The sequence below is a fragment of the Heterodontus francisci genome, unplaced genomic scaffold (assembly GCF_036365525.1).
Source record: "Heterodontus francisci isolate sHetFra1 unplaced genomic scaffold, sHetFra1.hap1 HAP1_SCAFFOLD_61, whole genome shotgun sequence".
NCBI classification, from domain to species: domain Eukaryota; kingdom Metazoa; phylum Chordata; class Chondrichthyes; order Heterodontiformes; family Heterodontidae; genus Heterodontus; species Heterodontus francisci.
In genome coordinates, this window is record NW_027141441.1 from 5,290,221 (window position 1) to 5,298,308 (window position 8,088).

Here is an 8,088-nt window from a genome sequence, read left to right on the forward strand (position 1 = left end):
GCTGAAATAGCTCAGTTGGGAGAGCGTTAGACTGAAGATCTAAAGGTCCTTGGTTCAATCCCGGGTTTCAGCAATTTTGCTTCCTTATGCGTCCCTTGCCTTGGTTCTGATTTTCCGGTTGCACAATTTACTGTGAAATTATTTACCAAGCACCAGTGGATTGAATTTGAGAAACAACACAGAGTCATTTACAGCACAGAAGGTGGTCGTTTGGCCTATCACGTCCATGCTGGCTCTCCCCGGAGCAATCTAGTCAGTTCCACTCACCAGCTCGATCCCTTTCCTCCTGCAAGTTTCTTTCCTTCAAGTATCCATCCAATTTACTTTTCAAATCATTGATTGTCTCTGCTTCCACCACACTCGTGGGCCAAGACATTACTACCCACAGCATAAAAAATTCCACCTCATCAAGGATGGGAAATACTTATATCTTCTATATTTGCTTATTCTCTATTTCTATGAGAATCGACTGACAGTCAACATGAAAGGAAACCCAAAAATCTTCGAGCAGCATGTAAATGATAAGTGGGTAGTAAGAGGTTGAGTCGGGCCGATGAGGGACAAAAAGGATAATATAAGCTTAGAGGTGCGGGGCAATGTTAATCTACTTAATGAGTACTTTGTATCAGTGATCACTAACGAAGTGGAATTTGACAAAATATCAGTCGAAGTGAAGAGAGTAGAGGCAATTGAGAGGGTACAAATTGAGAGAGGGAGGTACTAAAAAGGCTGGCTGTGCTTAGGGTAGATAAATCACCTGGTCTGGATGTTTGGCATCCCAGGTTGCGAAAGGAAATGCGGATGCAGATAATGGAAGAGTTTGCCATAATCTTCCAATCTTCCCTGGATACGGGGGAGGTGCCAGGAGTAAACAGTGGCAAATGCGACGCCCTTATTCAAGAAAGGGTGTAAGGACAGTCCGGCTCACTACAGGCTAGTTAGATTAACAGCAGCGGTGGGTAAGGTTTTAGAAAGAATAATCAGGGTAAAAAATCAACAGTCACTTGGAGAGGTTTGAGTTAATTAAGTAGAGTGAGCATGGATTTATAAATGGGAGTTCATGCTTGACTAATATAACTGCATTTTTTGATGAACTAACAGAGCAGCTTGATGAAGGGAATGCAGTGGATGTTGTTTATATGGATTTTAAGGAAGCGTTTGACAAGGTACCACATAAAAGTGGGTTTACAAAATTGAGGTTCGTGGTATAGGAGGGTCAGTGTCCAATTGGATAGAAAATTGGTTTAAGGACAGAAAACAGGGAGTCTTATGAAATGATTCTTTGTCAGACTGGAGGATAGTCGACAGAGGTGTTCCCCAAGGGTCAGTGCTAGAGCCACTGCTTTTTTTGCTAAAGATAAATGACTTGGATCTTGGAATATTGAGTAGAATCTCAAAATATCCCGATGACAACAAACTTGGAGGAGTGGCAAACAGTGAGGATGATATGAACTGCCTGCAACAGGACAATGATAGGCTAGCAGAATGGGCAGACAGGTGGCAGATGGAATTTAATAGTGACAAGTGTGAGGTGATGTATTTTGGCATAAGGAATAGGGAGAGGCAATATTTACTTAATGGCACAGTTCTAAAGTGTGTGTTGGAATAGAGGGACTTGGGGTTCATGTGCATCAATCTTTGAAGGTGGCAAGACATATTGCGAGAGTGGTTAGCAAAGCATATGGGATCTTGGGCTTGAAAAAAAGAGGCATTGAGTACATAGCAGGGAAGTTATGCTGAACCATTATAAAGCTCTGGTTAGGCCCCAGTTGGCGTTTTGCTTACCAGACTTAAGAAAGAATGTGAGCGTCCTTGAGAGGATGCAGAGGAAATTCACCAGAATGGATCCAGGGATGGAGGATTTTAGTTACAAGGTTAGGTTGGAAAAGCTAGGGTTGTTCTACCTGCATCAAAGGAGAGTGAGGGGAGAATTGATAGATGTGTTTTCGGCTATGACAGTTTAAAATAAATTGGCAAGGAAACATTGTTCCCGTTAACTATTGGTACAAGGACTAGGGGACACAGATTGAAGGTTTTGGACAGGAGATACAGGGGGAATGTGCGCAAGAACTTTTTTACACTGATTGGTGATGATCTGTAACTCGCTGCCCACGAGGGCGGTGGACATGGAGACAATCGAGGATTACAAAAGGAATTTGAATGGGCACTTGAAGGAAATAATTTTACAGGGCTATGGGGATCGAGCAGACAAGTAATAACTCGTCTCCACTCCTAGTATTTCTAAATCCCACACATTCACTATAATGTGAACAATTCTTTCCTGTTGTGTCTTTCTCAGATTTGCAAACTTCACTGCATTGGAGTGAAGTGACATCTACTGGCAAGAAACAAGAACTGCCGTGATGAGATCAGCCATGATTGTATTGAATGGCAGAGCAGGCTCGTGGGGCTGACTTGCCGACTCCGGCTCCTCGTTCTTATGTTCATAGAATCATACAGCACAAAAGGAGGCAATTCGGCCCCATTGTGCCTCTGCTGACTCTCTGACAAAAAGATGCAATTAGTCCAACCCCCTGCCTATTTCCCCATAATCCTGGAGAATTTCACTTTGAAATATTTGTCCAATTCCTTTATGAAAGTTATAATTGAATCTGTTTCCACCACCCTGTCAGACAATTCATTCCAAATCCGAATCAGTTACTGGGTAAAAAGATCTCTCCTTACCTCCCCTTGACATTTTTGGCCAATTATTTTAAATCTGTGTCCTCTGGTTACTGACCCCCAGGACAGTGGAAACAGTTTCTCCCTCTCTACCCTATGAAAATCCTTCATGATTCTGAACACCTCTATTAAATCTTCCCTTAACCTTCTCTACTCTGAGGAGAACAATCCCAGCTTCACCAGCCTGTCCAGAGAACTGACACCCCTCATCTCTGGGATCATTCTAGTAAATCTCCTCTGAACTGTCTCAGAAGCTTTGATGTCCTTTCTAAAGCCTGGTGCCCAGAACTGGACACATTACTCGAGCTGAGATCGAGCCAGCGACGCCCACATCCCACAAACGAATAAAAAAACGCTCCCGAACCAGTCCCCAATTCTTAAGCATTTATCGTCGCTCCCTGCCCAGTCCCCAAATCTTATTCATTTAGAAACGCTCCCTGCCCAGTCTCCAACTCTTATTCAATTATAGACACTCCCTGCCCAGTCCCCAATTCTTATCCATTTACAGACGCTTCCTGACCAGTACCCAAATCTTATTTATTTAGAGACGCTCCCTGCCCAGTCCCCCAATTCTTATCCATTTGCAGACGCTCCCTGCTCAGTCCCCAATTCTTATCCATTTACAGACGCTCCCTGACCAGTACCCAAATTTTATTCATTTAGAGACGCTCCCTGCCCAGTCCCCAATTCTTATCCATTTATAGACGCCGTTTCGGGAAGCCTCACCAGGAAAAGCTTCACCACCGCCATCCGCAAGGATACAGATGGGATTGTTCCATCTTATTGTGGCCCTGAGGCCCTGCTCCAGCTGTGTGAGCCCGCAAAGTCTTCTCGCACTTTGTGAACATCCCGCTCCAACTCCGAACCCGCAGCTCTTGCTGCTGACAAAGCTCTCTACCGCGCCTGCGCGCCCCGCTCCTGTCACAGATAGGGCGGATTCTAGGCCGCTGAGCATTCTGGGTATCGCACCTGTCATTAATGCTATTCTTTCAGCTGAAAGGTTTTATGACGTACATTTCATGACCTGGAATCGTCGTGACTGTTTTCTTTTGCACCTGTCAGTGCCTGGGAGGATAGAGTCAGCTTCACTTTGTAGCCATGAGTTTCTGGTGTGAGAAAGTGGTGTTTAGCTCAGTATATTTCAGTTTTTGGTCTGTGACTGTGGGTATTATTCAGTACTTGTTTGTTTCTGCTATTGCTCTGTGAGTTTCACCACATATCTTTCAACAAATTGTATGTGAGCATCAGCTTTTGTCTATATCTATCAGTTTCTGAGAATTGAGAAAGGGTTTGATTCTATCCCTATCAGTTTCTGTTACATGCATGTGTCTTTAATCTGCACCTCCTCTGAGTGTGTCTTCGTCTCTGTACTTGTTGGTGAATATGTGTTTTGCTTTGTATCTCTCAGTCTTTGAAGTGCGAGCCTGGGTTTGTACCTAATTTCCTTTGTACCTGGCAGTTGGGATATGAAAGGAAGATTTTTACACGTTACCTGCCAACTGCTGCTAAGTGACTGTGGGTTTCACACTGTATCTGTCAATTTCTTGTCTGGTAATGCGAAGTTTACAGTGTACCTGTCAGTTTCTTGTATGTGAGTGTTGATTTCACTCTGAAAAGAATCATAGATCATAGAATAGTTACAGAACAAAAGGAAGCCATTCAGCTCATTGTGCTTGTGCTGCTTCTATGCACGAGCAACTCAGCTCATGCCACAGACTCACGTATTCCATGAAAACATACAATTTTTCCACTTCAGATAATTATCTTATACCATTTTGAAAGCCATGGTTGAATCAGCCTCCATCACACTCTCAAGCAGTGCATATCAGATCTTAACCACTCGCTGTGCAAAAGAAGTTTTTCCTCATGTTGCCATTGGTTCTTTTGCCATTCACCTTAAATCGGTGTCCTCAGGTTACAGAGCCGTGAATAATATTCCCCATTGCTTTCTCAGCACTGATGGATTGTGAAGCAGGAGACAGCCAGAAGTCCCACTGAGCCGCACTGACCCCGAGCTGGGAATGAAATGAGATGAAGTTCAATCTTTCACAGCGAGATGCTGCAGAGAGATGAGTCCCGAATCAAAGTGAGACTTTCTCATACTTTTGCTGAATTTCATTTCAAACACTCCTTGTACTCTCTGCTAATGAAGCCTTAAAAAAGGGAAAAATAAAATGGCACTCAAACTCACCACCCTGAAATTAAAAGTTTAATGTTTGACTGACTGAACTGTCACTTCTACTCGGTCTCTTATTGGATGGATGCAACTGTATTCTCCAACACAGGGGTGGCATTCAAATCCTCCCATGGGTCCACATGTCAGACTGAGTTCCATGTTGTAGACTCAAGCAAAGGAAATCTGTTCAGTTCCAAAACTATCAGTGAGTTGAAGCTGATTACGATCATCATCATCAGAGGTCAGAACTACCTGGTGAAAGAAGACAATCTGAAGAAAGATCCACAATTATTCAAAGGCATCGACAATGTGAAAAACAAGAAAATCGATGAGTCAATGCAAGCCAAACAACGGAAACACTGAAGAATTCCATTCCATTCCAGTCCAGAACCCAGTCCTGTTGTTTTTGGAGTCAGGTCACAATTACTGCAACAACTTTATATTCCCACTTGGCTATTTGTACATTTAGTTAATCAAGCTCTTTGAATCCAGCTCTCTGGTCCTCAAGCAGGCTCCATATGGAAATCAATTCCGCCTTCTGCAAGGCTGAAACCAATCAATGACCTTAAACTAAAAATGCCAAAGAAGAAGGACTTGTCCAGGATTTGAACCCAGGATCTCTCACACATTAATTTATCACTCACCATAAGCAAGGATCATACCCCTAGATCAGCATGCCACTGATATCAGAGCTTCCTTTTAGCTCCTGTGGAATTTCACTGGCAGCCAAAGCCGACCATCCATTTTTTTTTCAGAGCAAAGCAACATCTTGCAAATTTTGAAATAAAAACAGAAAGTGTTGGAAATGTTCAGAAACTCTGGCAGCATCTGTGGAGAGAGAAACAGAGTTCACCTTTCAGGGCGTTTACCTTTTGTTTGAGCCATCCTTTCACACTGCTTCTGTCCACCCAATCTCACTTTCTATTTTATCTAGATTCCACCCACTCACTCCCTAAATACATTTATCATGAATTCCTCATATCTTTTAATAATGACAATTTTATATTTCTGGCCTTTGCTTTGGACTCCACCACAAGTGGAATCATGTCTCCACCAACCCAATCAAACCCATTCACTATTTCCTCACATTGCAATGTTTCTTTCACCCTGACAGACGATGGAATTTCTGCTGCTTGATTACAGTTCTTGCTTCCTGCCAGTAGATGTCACCTCACTCCAGCACAGTGAAGGTGACAAATCTGAGAGCACACAACAAGAAGTAATTGTTCACGTTGTTCCTTGTTCAGTGAATAGGTCCCTTTATTCCTGCACACTCTTTAGAACTGTGCCATTAAGTATATATTGCCTCTCCCTATTCCTTCTGCTAAAATGCATCACCTCACACTAGTCACTATTAAAATCCATCTGCACCTGTCTGCCCATTCTGCTAGCCTATCACTGTCTTGTTGCAGGTGGTTCATTTCATCCTCACTGTTTGCCACTTCTCCAAGTTTGGTGTTATCGGCATATTTTGAGATTCTACTCTATATTCCAAGATCCAAGTCATTTATCTGTCGCAAGTAAAAAGCAGTGGTTCCAGCAGTGACCCTTGGGGAACAGCACTGTCGACAACCTTCCAGTCTGAGAATTAATCATTTATTACGACTTGCTGCTTTCTGTCCTTAAGCCAATTTTCTATCCAATTGGACACTGACCCTCCTATTCCATGAACCTCAATGTTGTTAATCACCCTTTTATGTGTCGTTTCTTAAAATCCATATAAACAACATCCACTGCATGCCCTTCATAAACCTTCTCTGTTAGTTCATCAAAAAATGCAGTTAGATTAGTCAAGCATGAACTCCCATGTATAAATCCATGCTCACTCTCCTTAATTAACTCAAACCTCGACAAGTGACTGTTGATTTTTTCCCTGATTGTTCTTTCTGAAATATTACCCATCACTGCTGTTAATCTAACTCGCCTGTAGTTAGCCGGACTGTCCTTACACCCTTTCTTGAATAAGGGTGTCACATTTGCAACTGTTTAATCCTCTGAAACCTCCCCCGTATCCAGGGAAGATTGGAAGATTATAGCAAGCCTTTCTGTTATCTGCATCCACATTTCCTTTCGCAATCTGGGATGAAAGCCATCCGGACCAGGTAATTTATCTTCCTGAAGCATAACCAGCCTTTTCAGTACCTCCCTCTCTCAATTTGTACCCTCTCCATTGCCTCTACACTCTCCACTTCTTCTGATATTTTGTCAAATTCCACTTCCTTAGTGATCATTGATACAAGGTACTCATTAACTAGATAAACATTGCCCTGCAGCTCTAAGTATATATTACCCTCTTGGTCCCTAATGGGGCCCACTTCACCGCTGACTACCTGCTTATTATTTATATACTGCTCGAAGATTTTTGGGTTCCCTTTCATGTTGACTGCCATTCTATTCTCGTAGAGATAGAGAATAAGCTGAATATAGAAGATATAAATATTTCCCATCCTTGGGTGAGGTGGAATTTTTTTATGCTGTGAGTGGTAATGTCCTGACCCACGAGTGTGGTTGAAGTAGAGACAATCAATGATTTGAAAAAGAAATTGGATGGATACTTGAAGCAAAGGAACTTGCAGGAGGAAAGGGATCGAGCAGGTGAGTGGAACTGAGTAGCTGGCTCCGATAATTGCTGCAGTCACTGCGATCCCCCTTAATTTTGTACAAGGTGACAATGTTTGCATCACGCATGTTTTGAGCCCTTGTTGAGCTCGACTATGGAGGGCTCACTGTCCAGTTCCTCCATGACAGGGAAGTCTGGAATGGCACTGAGAGCTACTACAATGACAATGTTCTCCGTTATGTAGAGTTCAAGATAATGCTCCACTCACCTTTCCATCTGCTTGTTAGGTTCAGTGATGATCACCCCTCTCTTTGTCTTCAAAAGGTGCTGATTTAGTTACTACTGGGCCCATTGCTTTCTTAATTCCTTCATGCATCCCTCCAACATCCCCGGATTCATCAGCAGAGTTTTAACCAGTATTGATTGGTGCAGTGCCGAGCAGTCTGCAGAGACTTGTTTCTGGCAGCTCTGAGGGCATTTAGATGTTGTTTGCTGGGGACTTGTTTGTAGTTCATGAGGGCTCTCCTCTTAGTTACAGTAACTGACTCCATTTCAGTCCAATAAGCCTCAAACCAGTCAGCATTCCTCCCATCTCGTTTCCTATACACAGTGAGTGCAGAGTTATAGATGGTGGTGTGCAGATGATTCCACTTTGACACTGCACTGAGGC

At 43.0% G+C, this 8,088-nt stretch overlaps 1 non-coding gene across 1 annotated transcript; it reads left to right on the top strand.

The window, feature by feature from the left end:
- On the top strand, positions 1-73 carry trnaf-gaa (transfer RNA phenylalanine (anticodon GAA)). Its single transcript has one exon. It is a non-coding gene; the product is annotated as a tRNA-Phe (tRNA).
- The last annotated feature ends 8,015 nt before the right edge of the window (positions 74-8,088 follow it).